The following is a 14,724-nucleotide window of genomic DNA, read 5'->3' on the forward strand; positions in this document are numbered from 1 at the left end:
AAAAAAAAAAAAAAAAAAAAAATCCACAAGAATTTTACCTAACAAATATTCAATAAACACTGATATTAATGTTTTTAAAAATATTTCTAGGGCTGGGGATATAACTCACTTGGTAGAGTGCTTGCCCTGGGTTCAATCCGCAGCAACACACACACACACACACACACACACACACACAAAATATTTCTATAACATTTCTATTAGACTGTTTTTTAATTTGTTTAAATGTATGTATACAGAGTTGACCCAGAGATTCTATAATTCTTTTAAAAGAATATATAAATATCTAAAAGGGTTGGGAAGAATCTTAGTTTATATGTTTTGCATAACCCAGTATCTCTCATAAAAACTTAAGGTAGTCTTTACTTGGTTTTCTGGAAGTCAAAACAAATTGGAATTGACTTTTAAATTTGTGATTAAAACCCCCAATATTATATAATTTAGAGGGATGAATTTTAGGACAAATAAACAATATGTTAGTGCCAAAGTGCACTTCAAAAAATGTATGTTCTACCAACCCTGACTCAGCTGATCTCATAAATGTACTTTGGAAGACATAGCAATACAAGAAAATCAATGGTACTGCCAATGAGTAGATAAATTAGTAGGGTGGGAGATTGGCAGAAGAGTGATTACAATAGTGTACCAGGTATTTTTACTAACTCAAAGGAAAGAGTTGGAATGGAAAAAAAAAATAAATCACATACTTTCCTTCATAAAATGAAAATAATTTTAGTCATTAGAACAAAAGATATAACTGGGCATGGTGGCACAATTCTGAAATTCCAGTGACTCTGAGGCAAGAAGAACGCAAGTTCAAGACCAGCCTCAGCAACTTAGTGAGACCCTGTCTTATAATAAAAAATAAAAAGGGGACTGGGTTGTAGCTCAGTGGTAGAGCACCTGCCTGGTATGTGTGAGGCACTGGGTTTGATCCTTGGAACCATATAAAAATAAAATAAAGGTATTATGTTCATCTACAATTAAAAAAAATTTTAAAAATATATTACAAAATAAATAAAATGGGGCTGGGGATATGGCTTAAGCGGTAGTGCGCTCGCCTGGCATGCGTGTGGCCCGGGTTCGATCCTCAGCACCACATACAAAGATGTTGTGTGCACCGAAAACTAAAAAATAAATATTAAAAAATTATCTCTCTCTTAAAAAAAAAAAGAGAGCTCTACACAGATAACCCTCACTGCTGTGTCTTTCCTTTCTTAAAAAATAAATAAATAAATAAATAAAATGGACTGGGGATATGGCTTAGTGATTTAAAAAAAAAAAAAAAAGTGGAATTATTCTTCGACTCCTAGCATTCTCCTGAATGAGACAAGGTTTATATTATTCTGAATGAGCTCGAACCATCCATTACTGCTTTTTGAGTTGGCTATAAAACTGAACCAATTCATTTTCATTTTTTCTCTTTTCATAAATAAGAAAAATGGGAATAATGTGTTGCATTCTTGGATACATGGTTCCCCTCATAGATGAGGAAGCATCTTGATAAACTTTATGTGCTGGGATTGTAATTACTATATTTTTAAAAAATATTCTTTAGTTGTCAATTGGTCTTTATTTCATTTATTTATATGTGGTGCTGAGAATGGAACCCAGTGCCTCACACATGCTAGGCAAGCGCTCTACCACTGAGCCAAATCCCAGCCCCTGTAATTACTATAATTTTAAAAGGAATTTTTAAATAATTTTCTTAGACAAGATGCATGAAAAGATTTTCCCTTATATCTAAAATAACAGAAATAAAAAAAGAAAAGGAATATGTGAAACAAGTGTTTTGAAAACTTGAGGCATTAGGTGGAAAAGGGCATTGTTCCCTGAAAGAGGGAATATGAAACAAGGTGTGCACTACTGTTGTCTGCATTGGAACACATTCCAGGCTCTTTCACAAGACAGGGTAACAGAGAGGGGCTGGGGATAAAGTTCAGTAATAAGAACACTTGCCTACCCTGTGCAAGGCTTTGGGTTCAATTCCTCTGCCCTCACTCCCTCCAAAAAAAAAAAAAAAGAACAATGGAAAACACAGACGGCTCAATTGAGGAGACATTACTGATAGTTTCTGAAGTCAGGGTGACTAGAATTCACAGGGTAGAGTATTTGAGCAATGTGAGTTACTACTAGATCTGCAAAATATCCCCCCTCAAGTTTTTAAGAAAGCACTAATCAGCTAATGAATGTGATGAAACTACCTGAGGCTATAGAAAGAGCCATTAAAAGCATTAGAAGAGGGAAGAGTGTGCAAGTTCTCAAAGGAATAGAAATATTGCCTGTTTCCACCAGCCAGACTACAAAACCTCGCAGTTCTTGGAGCATAGGATATAATATTTAAAAGGAATTACCTCAGTGGTGTGAAATACTTAGCCTTAAATTTAACTTCTTCTATGGCTCTGTTTTAAGAAATGTTAAAAGAAAGACCTGAAAAGGCCAAATTATTTCTAATCAATCATATCTCAGGAAAAAGCTCAAGAATATTTGTATCAAAAAATGTCTAGCATCTCACAAGGTTAAATTCACATATCTGACTCCTAGTAGAAAATGGTTAAACATGCAAAGAAGTGAGAAAATATGACAGTTTCGAAGAGATAAATGAACTAAATGCAACTGATTAAAGTGGTTGGGAGAATTAGCACATGAAGATATCAGTTGTTATAACTGTATTCCATATGTAAAACAAAGCTAAAGGAATGGTTGAATATGTTAAGTGGAAAAATGGAAGACCCAGAAAAGACCTAAAGCAAACTTCTAGTGCTGATAACTACAATGCCTAAGATGAAAAACTCAAGATATAGCCTTAACAGCATATTACATGTTGTAGAAGAAAAAATTAATGAATTTGAAGACATGATAGAAATCATTAAAAGGAAAGCACGGAAAGTGAATTATTACAATATGAATAGAACATCACTAAACTATGGGACAACTTTATAAATAACAGATGTGTGTTATATTAAATTATAAATACAACCTAATATATTTGTAATTGAATTGCTCTTAGGTGGGAATGGGAGGAAAAAATACTCAAAGAAATACTGGCTGAATTTTTCTAAATTTGATGAAAGCTTAAAATTCAAAGACTAAAGAAGCTCCATGAAACCCCAAACCAAGAAACATGAAGATTGCATTAACGTAAGTTATTGAATTGTTCAAAACCAATGCTAGAAGAAAATCTTGAAGAGGTCTGAAGGAAAAGAGACCTATGACACATTTAGCATCAAGCATATGGATCTCAGCAGATTTTTTCATCAGAAACAATGCAAGTGAGTATTGAAAAACATATCTTTAAAATACTTGATAGAACTATTAACTTAGAATTGTAATTGTATTCAAACATGACCTTTTTAAACGTACAAAAAGTGAACTATGGGCTAGGGCTATAACTCAGTGGCAGAGCTCTTGCCTAGCATGTGTGAGGCACTGGGTTGCATCGTTAGCACCATATAGAAATAAATAAAACAAAGACATTCTGTCCATCTACAACTACCCAGAGCTAGGAAAATGTATCTATAAGCCAAATGATCAACATTCATCATACATTCCATGATATTTAAAAAATTATCTCCAAGTGAATCATACATAAGTGTAAAAGCTCAAATATAAAATTTCTGAAAGAAAGTATATACAAAGGAGAAAATCTTTTTGTTTTTTTCTACAAATTTTTCTTATATATATCACTGATTTAGTCAGCTTTTCATTGATATAACCAAAATACCTGTCAAGAACAACTAGAGGAGGAAAAGTTTGTTTTGGGCTCACGGTTTCAGAGGTTCTGTCCATGGTTGGCCAACTTTTTTTGCTTTGGGCTCAAGGCAAGGGAGAATACCAGGGCAGAGGAGTAGCCACAAAGGAAAGCTGTTTACCTCAGAGTGGCTGGAAAGCAGAAAAAGAGGAAAGAAGGTTAGTGACCAGAGGGAAGATAAACTCTGCCAGGGCACTTTCCCAGTGACCCGTCTCTAACTACCTGCCAACATTTACCACCTAGTTAGTCCATTCAAACTAGGATGGTCTGATTAGGTTACAGTTCTTACATTTCAGTCATTTTACCCCTGAATGTTCCTACATCAACACTGGAGCTTTTGAGGGACACCTCAGATCCAAATAATATAAAATCTAGACCTATAAAAGTTGGACTTATATAAATCTGCTTTCATCAAAATAAAAAAATAAGTTCTGCCAGGCATAGTGGCGCACACCTATAATCCTAGTGATTCAGGAGGCAAGAGACGGGAAGATTACTAAATTTGAGGCCAGCATCGGCAATTTAGCCCCCTTACCCCTGCAAATTAAGAGAGCTACAAATATAGCTCAATGATAAGGCATTCCTGACTCAATCCACAGTACTTCAAAAAATAAAATAAAAATTCTGAGTTTGGTACAGTAGCACACAGTTGTAATCCCAGCTACTTGAGACTCTGAGACAAGAAAATGGTAAGTTCAAGACCTGCCTGGGAAACAGCAACTTCCCATCTCAAAATAAATGATAAATAAATTCTACTCTTTGGAATATACTCTTAAAAGAATGAAAAGACAAACCACAGGTTTGGATGAAAAATATTTGTAAATTATCTATCTGGTAAATTATTTGAATCCAGAACTCTCAAAGCAGGTTATGATGGCATATGACCACAATCCCAGTCTTGGGTGAAGGAGGCAGGAGGATCAAGGCCAGCCTGGAAAATTCAGTGAGATGGCCTCAGAATAAAATAAAAGGAGTTTGGGATGTAATTCAAAGATAGAAAGCTCCTGGCTTCAATTCCCAGTATAAAAAAAAAAAAAAGAAAACTCTCAAAATTTAGTAATGATAAATATATAGCCCAATTAAAAAATGGGCAAAGATTTGAACAGTTCACCAAAAACATACAAAGATGGCTGGCAAAACCAGCATGTAAAAATGTTCAATATCATTAATCATTAGAGAAATGCACTATAGACCTATGACTAAAATAATAATAATAAAAAAAGACCACTTCACGTTTTCATTAGGATATAGGAGAATCTGGAGTGTTCATTCACTGATGGCAGGAATGTAAAACAGCAATAAACCCTTTGAAAAAGTTTGACAATTTTTAAAATATTATATGCATTCCTTCCATATGATCTGGTTATTCTATTCTTTTGTAAATACCCCAAAGAAGTAGTGTGTTTCGTTTGCATAATACTTTGTACAGGAATGTTCATAGCAACATTATTTGTAATATCTAAAGAGTAGAAGCAACCCAAATGTTAATCAACTAAAGAATAATTTAAATCCTATATTTGTATAGTGGATACACTTTATCAATAAAAGGGAATGGAGATGCTTTGCTGTTGTGGCAGCTACTTGGATGCTGAGGCAGGAGCAGAACAAGCTTGAGACTAGCCTGGGCTACTAAATGACACCCTGTCTAAAGTTAAAAAAAAAAAAAAAAAAGGCTTGGGGTGTAGCTCAGTGATAGAATGTTTGCTTAGTGAGCTCTAGTCCCTGGGTTCAATCCCCAGTACTGCAAAAAAAGAAAGAAAAGAGTAATGAATGAGCAATTAAAATATGCAGCAAAATGAAAGAAACTGAAAATAATCATACCAAATGGAAGAAGTCAGACAAAAAAGAATATCTACTATAGAATTCCATTTTTTATGAAATTCTAGAAAATGAAAACTAATCTATTGTTAAGAAAAGAAAATCAGTAGTTTCCTTGAATCATGGAGTTGGGTAACATGGAAGAATAAAAAAGCATTTTGTATAAAGGGATAAGAGGAAACTTTTAGAGATAATGGATAATTATGTTAATAGTTTATACACATATATGGATGACAGAAATGGTCTATTTTTTAGTTGTAGGTGGACACAAAATATCTTTATTTCATTTTTTACATGGTGCTGAGGATTCAACCCAGTGCCTCACACATGCTAGGCAAGCACTCTACCACTGAGCCACAACCCCAGCCCTAACCATAGACTTTATATGTGTACAATTTATTGTATGCAAGTTACAAGAAGTCTTCATTTTGCATTGTTTCAATATATACAAATTTTAGCATGGTTCAATTAAACCACACCTATCCCCTAAAAACACAGTTCCAATTTTTTAAAAAATATTTATTTTTTAGTTGTAATTGGACCCAACACTTTTAATTTAGTTATTTTTATGTGGTGCTGAGGATCAAACCCAGGGCCTTGAACATGCTAAGTGAGTGCTTTACCACTGAGCCACAACCCCAGCCCCACACAGTTCCAATTTAATTCACCATAGACTCTTCATTGTAATTCCATGAAGTATGGACTTTATTGCTAGCTCTTCAGTCCACAAATCATTATAGAAGATATACAATATGATCAATGACCAATGACATGACTCTTTAAATGCTGCTGATGATTTTTCATTGCACATCTATCAATCAGTTTATGATCAGAGAGCAAAGCATGTTTCCATGTCCTTCATGATAAACCTATATGATGTTTTACCAAAATAGATAATTAAAAGTAGGAATTTTCTGACTGTGATGTTTACTTTTATGTATCAATTTGATTAATGGGGGGAGGGTGTAAATATTTGCTCAGTCATTACTCCAGGTGCATTTGTGAGATTTACATTTGAATTAGTAGGCTGAATAATGCAGATTGTTATCTCTAATGTGGATGACTGTCATCCAGTCACTTGAAGGCCTAAATAGAACAAAAGTTTAACCTTACTTTAAGAGGTAATGCCTCTTACCTGAATATTGAGCTGGGACATAAATTTTTTCCTGCCTTCAGAATTACAGTAAATCATACTTTCATGGGTCTTGACCTACCACCTTTGTACTAGAATGTGTACTGTTGGCCCTGTGTCTGCAGTTTGCTGACTGCAGGTCTTGAAACTATTACATAATCACATGAACCAGTTACTAAGTCTCTTTCTATACATACATCCTATTGGTTCTGTTTTTCAGGAGGATGCTGACTAATACTAATATTGATTCCATGATGTAGGATACTGTTCTGCTCCAGCAATACCTAAAAATGTGGATGTAGTTTTAGAAATAATAGGTAAGAGATACAGGCTGGAAGAGTTCTATCATGCTAGAAATAACATTCAACATGATTCTTGTGAGGGTTCATAAAGAAAAGAAACCTAGAAAGACAACTTTCATCTTCACATAAAATACATAAATAACAGTGAACAGAATGTTGGTAGAAATCTAGGTATTCAAAGGCCTTTCTGGTAAAGTCTCAGATGGAAATAAGGAATGGGTTATTGAAACTGGAGGGAAGTTGATTGTTATAAAGTAGCAAAGAACTAGCCTGATTCATTTTCTAGAGCTTTTAAATAGGTAGAACATTCAATAAATTAAATTGTTCATTTAGCAGAGGAGATTTTAAAGCTATTTATAGAAATTATGGCTTGGGTCCTCCTTACTGCTTATAATAAAATATGAGAGGACAGAAATGGTGTTAGTAAGCAAAAAGAAACCAGAACATGGAGATTTAGAAAACACTCAGACTATCCAAATTGTACAAAATGAGGAAGCTTGTTCTATAAAGAACACTAAAGAAGTGGCTGAAGAATAATTTGATAAAGAAATCATGAGTGTAACTCATGGATTTATTCAGCCATCTCAGCAAAAGTTAGGAACAGAGATGTGATTATACTAGCAGAAACACTGACAGTTTGAACTAAGGAGAGGGAATGAAGGACAGAATGAATAAAGGCTTTCAAATTTCTCAATTCTAAAGGATTGGACTATATAGCAATTTACCTGTCCTTGAAGGCAAGGCATAAGGCCAAACAGGATTATTTTCAAGTCTTAAGATTTAATAGCATTTTTCTTGCTAAGGTTTGAATTTCCTAGGGACCTGTCACTTCTTCCTCGTTTTCCCCTTTTTCCCTTTGGAATGGGAATATCTGTTCTACAGCTGTCCCACCATCATATTTTTGAAGCATGTAACTTATTTGGTATCACGGTTCCACAACTGGAGTAAAATTTTGCTTCAGGAGGAATAGATACCCTGAGTCTTATCCATATCTGTTTTAGATGTTTTTAGATGAGACTTTGAATTTTAAATGTTTGAATTGGTGCTAGAATTAGTTAAGACTTTTTAAGCATATTTATGCATGCAAGAAGGATATGAGTTTTGGGGGCCCAAGGGTGAAATGCTTGTGTCCTCCTAAAACTCAGATGTTGAAACCATAACCCTTAATATTTGAATATGGGGTTTCAAAGGAAGTCTTTAAGGTTAAATGAAACTATAAGGTGGGGCTTCACTTCATAAGATTAGCAACACTAGAGAGCTCACTTTTAATATTGTAAGGTTGTAGAGAGATGGCAGCTGCCTATAAGCCAGGAGAAAAGGCCTTAGAACAAACTGACCTTTCCATGACCTTATCTTGGATTTCTCAGACTCCAGAGCTGTGAGAAATAAATTTCTGTTGTTTAAGTCACATAGTCTATAGTATTTTGTTTTGACTGCTGAAACAGAAAAATACATTCACAAAAATAAAAGTGCAGCAAACAACCAAAATTTGATAAGGTTGTTCAAATGTATTATAAATGGAGTTACAGAAGAAACATCTGACCATGGGAATGCTGACACTATTGTCATTCTAGATATTAAGTCAGAAACTTAGTGAAGATGAAATTGTCAATGTAATTGAGGAAAGCAGTTGAGAGGAAAAATCTTAAAATATTTCAAGAAATGTGATCTAGAAAAAAAATTCCAAAATAACACCTTGTAGAGGAATGGACTAATAGTTTAGTGGTAGAGCACATTCTTATCATGCACAAGGCTGTAGATGTGATTTTCAGCACGCGCGCGCGCACACACAGACACACACACACACACACCAAAACCCAACCTTCAGAAAACAAAACAAAATCCAGTCTACTTGAGGTTGAGGCAGAGGATCAAATATATAAGGCTAGCCTGGGCAATTTAGCCAGACACTGTCTCAAAATGAAAAATTAAAAAGAGTAAGGGATGTATCTCAGTGGTAGACCACTTGCCTAACATGTACAAGGCACTTGGTTCAATCCCCAGTACTACAGCAAAACAAAACAAAATGAGATAATACCTCTCATGTGTTGGAATGACTGTTATCAAAAAGACAAAAGAGCCTTTTGAGGGTGCACACCTGTAATCCAAGTGACTCAGGAGGTTGAGGCAGGAAGATCACAAGTTCAAGTCCAGACTTTGCAACTTAGCACAAGACCATGTCTTAAAATTTAAAAAAATTTAAAAGGGCTTGGTTGTAGTTCAGTGGTGGTAAATTTGCCTCACATGAGGCTCTGGATTCAATCCCCAGTCCTAGGGGCGTGGGGGGAGACAAAAAATAAAGTTGTTGATGAAGATATAAAGAAAAGGGACTGCTTGTACATTGTTGGTGAGGAATGTAAGGGCATTTTGTTTTACTAGAAGTTCCTTTAAAAAAAAAAAAAAAAAAAAAGTGTACACACCTGTAGTTCTAGCTAATCCGGAGTCTGAGTAGGAGGATTGTAAGTTCAAGTTCAGGGTTGACTGTATTGAGCAAAATTTTTTTAAAAATGCATAGGTAAATTTATTGTCTGATGAGGGCCTATTTCTTGATTCATATATAGTGCCTTTTCCCTGTGTTCTCAGTGGTACATGAAGAAATGAATTCTCTTGGGCCTATTTTATGAGGACTATAATCCCATGAATGAGGGCTCTACCCTCATGTCCTAATCATATCCCAAAAGTCCCCACTTTTTAATACCATTGCCTTGGAGGTTAGAATTTCAACATGAGTTTGGTGGAAACAAATATTCAGACCATAGTTATAACCATTCATTCTAAGTTCTCTTGTTTTAATTATTAACTCTCAAAGTTATTTAATTTATATTCTTGTTCTGCTACAGTGTGTGTGTGCGCGCGCACACGTGTGTGAGTGCGTGCATGCATGCACGCACACACGCACATTAGGGAATGGAACCTAGGGCCTCATGTATGCCAGGCAAGCACTCATACCACTGAGGTACGTCCTCCACTGTGTAGTCTATTTTTAACATTGAAGCCAGAGAAAACTTTTTCAAAGGTAAGTGTGATGATATCATTTCTTTGTTCAAAATCGCTCAATGGTTTTCTACTGTGTAAAGATTCAAAATCTTTATAATGGTCTATAAAGCCCTACAGAATCTGGCACTCTCTGTGGCACTGACTCCTTTATTGATGTTCATCTTGACCACATTGGGCTATTTACTGTTCCTTGAACAAACTAATATGCTCCTATTGCAAAACCTTTGTGCATCTTATTTCATCTGCCTGGAAAGTCTTGCACCATGTGTCTATGTCCGAATTTTTTTTCACCCTTTTATAAGTCTTTGCTCAAATGTAAACTTGCCAGCGAGTTATTCACTATCTGTAGATCTTCTTGTACATTTGAACTTAACTGCTTCCCTGTGTAATATTTGTTACAATCATATGTAACAGGAGTGTGAAAACTGTGGCCAGTGGGCCAAATCTGATCTATAACCTATTTTTGTAAAATTTTATTGGAACACAGATATGCCCACTTTTTAAAATGTTTTATATTGCTTCTTTCTCACACTAATGACAACTTTGAGTAGTTGCAATGACTATCAATAGACCACAAAACAAAATCTTCACTCTATTTTACAGAAAATGTTTGCTGATTCCAATATATACAGTATGTTTGCTTGTTTGCTTATTCCCTATTAGGACAGATATTTATTGTTTTTCACTGTTTCATCCCTAGTATCTACAATTATATCTGTTAATCAGCAGGTGCTGATTATGTATTTCTGCAAAAATAAATAAATGAAATAAAGGACATTGATGTGGTATTGTAATACATAAAGGGTTTTGGTTTTTTTAAATTAATTTTTATTATGATGCTAGGGATTGAATCCAGGGCCTCATGCATGCCAAGGAAGCACTCTACCACTGAGCTATATCCCCAGCCCAGATCTTAGAGACAAAAAAAAATCTCTAGATTATTAGATTTATAATTTGTCATTATCACCTAAAAAATAATTAACATGCTTTCAATCAGGCTCTGTGGGTTTGCATGTGTTACTTGGGATTGAACCCAGGCCCTTCCACATGCAAGGCAAGTGCTCTACCACTGAACTACCCGACCCCCCCGCAACCCCAGCTTTTTAATTTATATTTTGTGACACAAGATATTGCTAAGTTGCCCAGGTTGGCTGCAAATTTGTGATCTTTCTGCTTTAGCCTTGAAAGTACCTGGGATTACTGGTGTGTACCCACAAACCCAGCTCAATTAAGTGTGTTTTTAATTAAGAGACTCTTCTGTGTTAAGATGGTAGGAAAAGCTACAGAATTTTCCTCCTTTGATACATAATGATATTAACTATGACAATCTAAAAAGAAAAAAGAAGAACAGCAAGACCAGTGCTGGGGTTGTGGCTCAAAGGTAGAGTGCTTGCCTACCGTGCGTGAAGCACTGGATTCGATCCTCAGCACCACAAAAAAATAAAATAAAGGTATTGTGTTCACCCACAATTAAAAAATAAATATTAAAAAAAAAGATCAGCAAGACCAGAAAAAAAGAAATACAAAATATTCAACAGCAGCAACTAAAAATAAGAAACTTAAATAGAAGAACTGAGGGTATAGCTTAGTGATTAGAGCACTTGTCTAACTTGCTTGAAGTCCTAAGTTCTATCCCCAGCTGCACAAAAGCAGAAAAACTGGAAAACTAAATACAGTCTTATAAATTTCAAAGATAATAGCCAAGGAAGGAGAGAGAAAATTTGCTGATATATGTACTCCTCAAAAGCTGTGACCTTGATATTCATCATTAATATACTCGAAATAGTGGTGTTTCCTTACATTTTTATTTTTCTTAATATGTGAAAGTAGAAACAGTTATTGGGAAAGTAAAAGATTAAGGGCTGATTTCTTGGCAGAAGCAGAGGCCTGTGGACTCCTGAATTTAGGGAATGATCTAAATTCCAAGGTCACCAACCTATGAAATAAAGATATATACCCTCCCTGGAGTAGGGTGAACTTACCAGAAAATCTGCTCCATATAAAGCTTGCCCCAAAGTGCCAGCTCAGTTGTCCTTCCACTTTACTTTGAACATGCTAACTTGCTCAGAATGTGGTCATTTTGCTTTGCCATTTTTAAAAATCCAGCTTTTATTATCTTATTGCCAGATGAATTCTTGTCATTTGTTCTGCTTCTTAAAAGATAATTTTTATGTCTTTGGATTGCCTCTCTTCTTTGAATATCTAGATGGGGAGAGACGTTATAAAAAATAATTTGAATTAATTCAGGCCAGCAATATTTTAAAGTCACTGTCTCCCTTTCAAATAAAATTCAGTAGGATTGGGGATATAGCTCAGTTGGTAAAGTGCTTGCCTCACATACACAAGGCCCTGGGTTAAATCCCCAGCACCACAAAAAAAAAAAAACAAAACAAAAAAAAAACAACTCAGTGGCTTTTTAAGCTGCTATAGAAGCTTTTCTAGAATAAGCACAAAAATAATGCTTTACATTATTTCTCCCTTCAAAGATCTGGAATACACTAAAGCTAAGAAAGTATTATTTGGTATTATACTTGAAGTACAAAACCACATGGTTTCCAAGTTTATTAAACCAGCAGTAAAATAAGAAATATTAATGTCTATTGTGAAGGCAGATTGAGCTGGCAAAATTCCTTTAATACTTGATACTTTTGGAAATTATAACATTAATGACAAACAATATTAAAATGTTATTTCATGTGTGGATGCCAATAGATAGTTTTACACTTGTTGTAAAGCTTTGGGAAGTCTATATGCATTTCAAACAAGGGTGAGAAGCGCTTGATAATGTCTTGTTCTGGTTAGGTTTTGTTTTGGTGGTGCTGGGGATTGAACCCAGGGTCTTGCACATGCTAAGTACATGTTCTGTCACTAAGCTGCATCCCCAACCTCTTATGCATTTTGAATAATTGAAAATCCATGCAAAAAAAGAGAAAAGATTTTTAAAAATTGGTTTGTGATGGTTATATGAGTCTTAAAAGGTTTCTGAAAATGTTGTGTGGCCAGGGGAGTATTACTGATGGAGCACCAGCTACAGGACAAGGAAGAACATCACATTAAATAGATTGCACTGGAACTCTAATCTTGATTCACTCATTAAAGAAGTAATGACAGTTGTACTCAAAATGGAATGGTGTATATTTTTGTAGAAAGCTGTGAAAATAAATGGGCAGTGATTATAAAACTCTGATGTGTGACTCACAACATGCTGGCTGTCAAGAGGGAAGATAGTTATGTGGAATTTTGAAATCAGATATGAGATGATAACATTCTTTTTCTTGACTCTTAAAAAATACTGTTTCTGCCAGACATAGTGGCAGACACCTGTAATCCCAGTAACTTGGGAAGCTATGGCAGGAAGACTGCAAGTTTGAGGCCAGCCTCAACAGTTTAGCAAGGCCCTAGCAACTTAGTGAGAGCCTGTCTCAGAATAAAAAATAAAAAATAGTTGATTTTTACTAAGCTCTTTTGTCTGTAGCACTAGCAATAGGCAATCTGTGGTTGCAGTTTTTGAGTGAGAGTAGTTCTGATATGAATGTTCATTGATATTTTTATTTACATAAATGGATAGGGTGAAATTGGGACAACAAAGGCATATTGTTAGAACTTCACTTTTTTATCAATGATGTGAACAACTTCTTGTTAAGTTGTTAATAATTTTCAAAATGAGATTATTTTTCCATTTTTTGTTCTATTTACAGTGTGACTTCAGCTTACATCATTTATATTTTTTTCTTATTTCTTTCTTAAGTCTAGACTACCAACAAAACATTAATTTAAACGATGACTTGTAAACATTTCCATAGTGTAAATATTGCTACCATGGCTGATTTCAAGCTACCTACATGAGATCACTGAACACAGAGTTGGGTAGAAACAGGCAGTAACATATCACTATATATATAGTTTGTTTTTTTTCCCTTGGTTGTACTACAGTGGACATAAATAATCTCATGTGAATAGATAATAGGGGAGTAAAATAAGAAGTGATAAGTTCTGAGGATTTGTTTTTAATATACTTTAAGTTTTAAAATGTTTATTTTTAAAGTAATGAGAGCCATCTTGCAAAATTCCTAAAAATTTAATATTTGATTTCCTTGACTTTGACTTTCATGGGCGATTGCTTTGGAAAAGACCATACATATGAAGTTTATGTATCTACTGTAAAATTACTTCAAACACTCTTTCTTATATATTAATCAATTTTTATAAAAAAAAGTTTATATCAATGAAGCTTCATTTTTACCAGATAAGGAGAATGTTATCCCATTCCTTTTTTTTTTTTTTTTTTTTATTTCAATGGTGCTGGGGATTGAATCCAGGCCCTTGTGCATGCAAGGCAAGCACTCTACCACCTGAGCTATATCCTCAGCCCTCCTGCTTTGTTTTGCTGCCCCCATACTCACAGATAAATTGTATTCAACCTTACCCGTAACTATTAGTGCAGCCTGGTGATATTTTTCCTTCATCAATGATTTTTTATTAGATAATTTTAGTTATACATGTACAAAATATCTTTGTTTATTTATTTATATTGGCTTGATTTGAAATCTTGCTAAATTTACTGATATTCTTTGAATTCAGGATCCCCCTGTTTCAGCCTCCTAATTTCTCTGTAGCTTCCATAGGGTTTTCTATATTAACTCCCATATTATCTGTACATAAGTACAATTTTACTTCTTGTTCTATTTAGGTTTTTCCCCCATCTTTTTTTAAATTTTTTTTTT

This window comes from Callospermophilus lateralis, chromosome 9 (assembly GCF_048772815.1).
Source record: "Callospermophilus lateralis isolate mCalLat2 chromosome 9, mCalLat2.hap1, whole genome shotgun sequence".
Taxonomy (NCBI): domain Eukaryota; kingdom Metazoa; phylum Chordata; class Mammalia; order Rodentia; family Sciuridae; genus Callospermophilus; species Callospermophilus lateralis.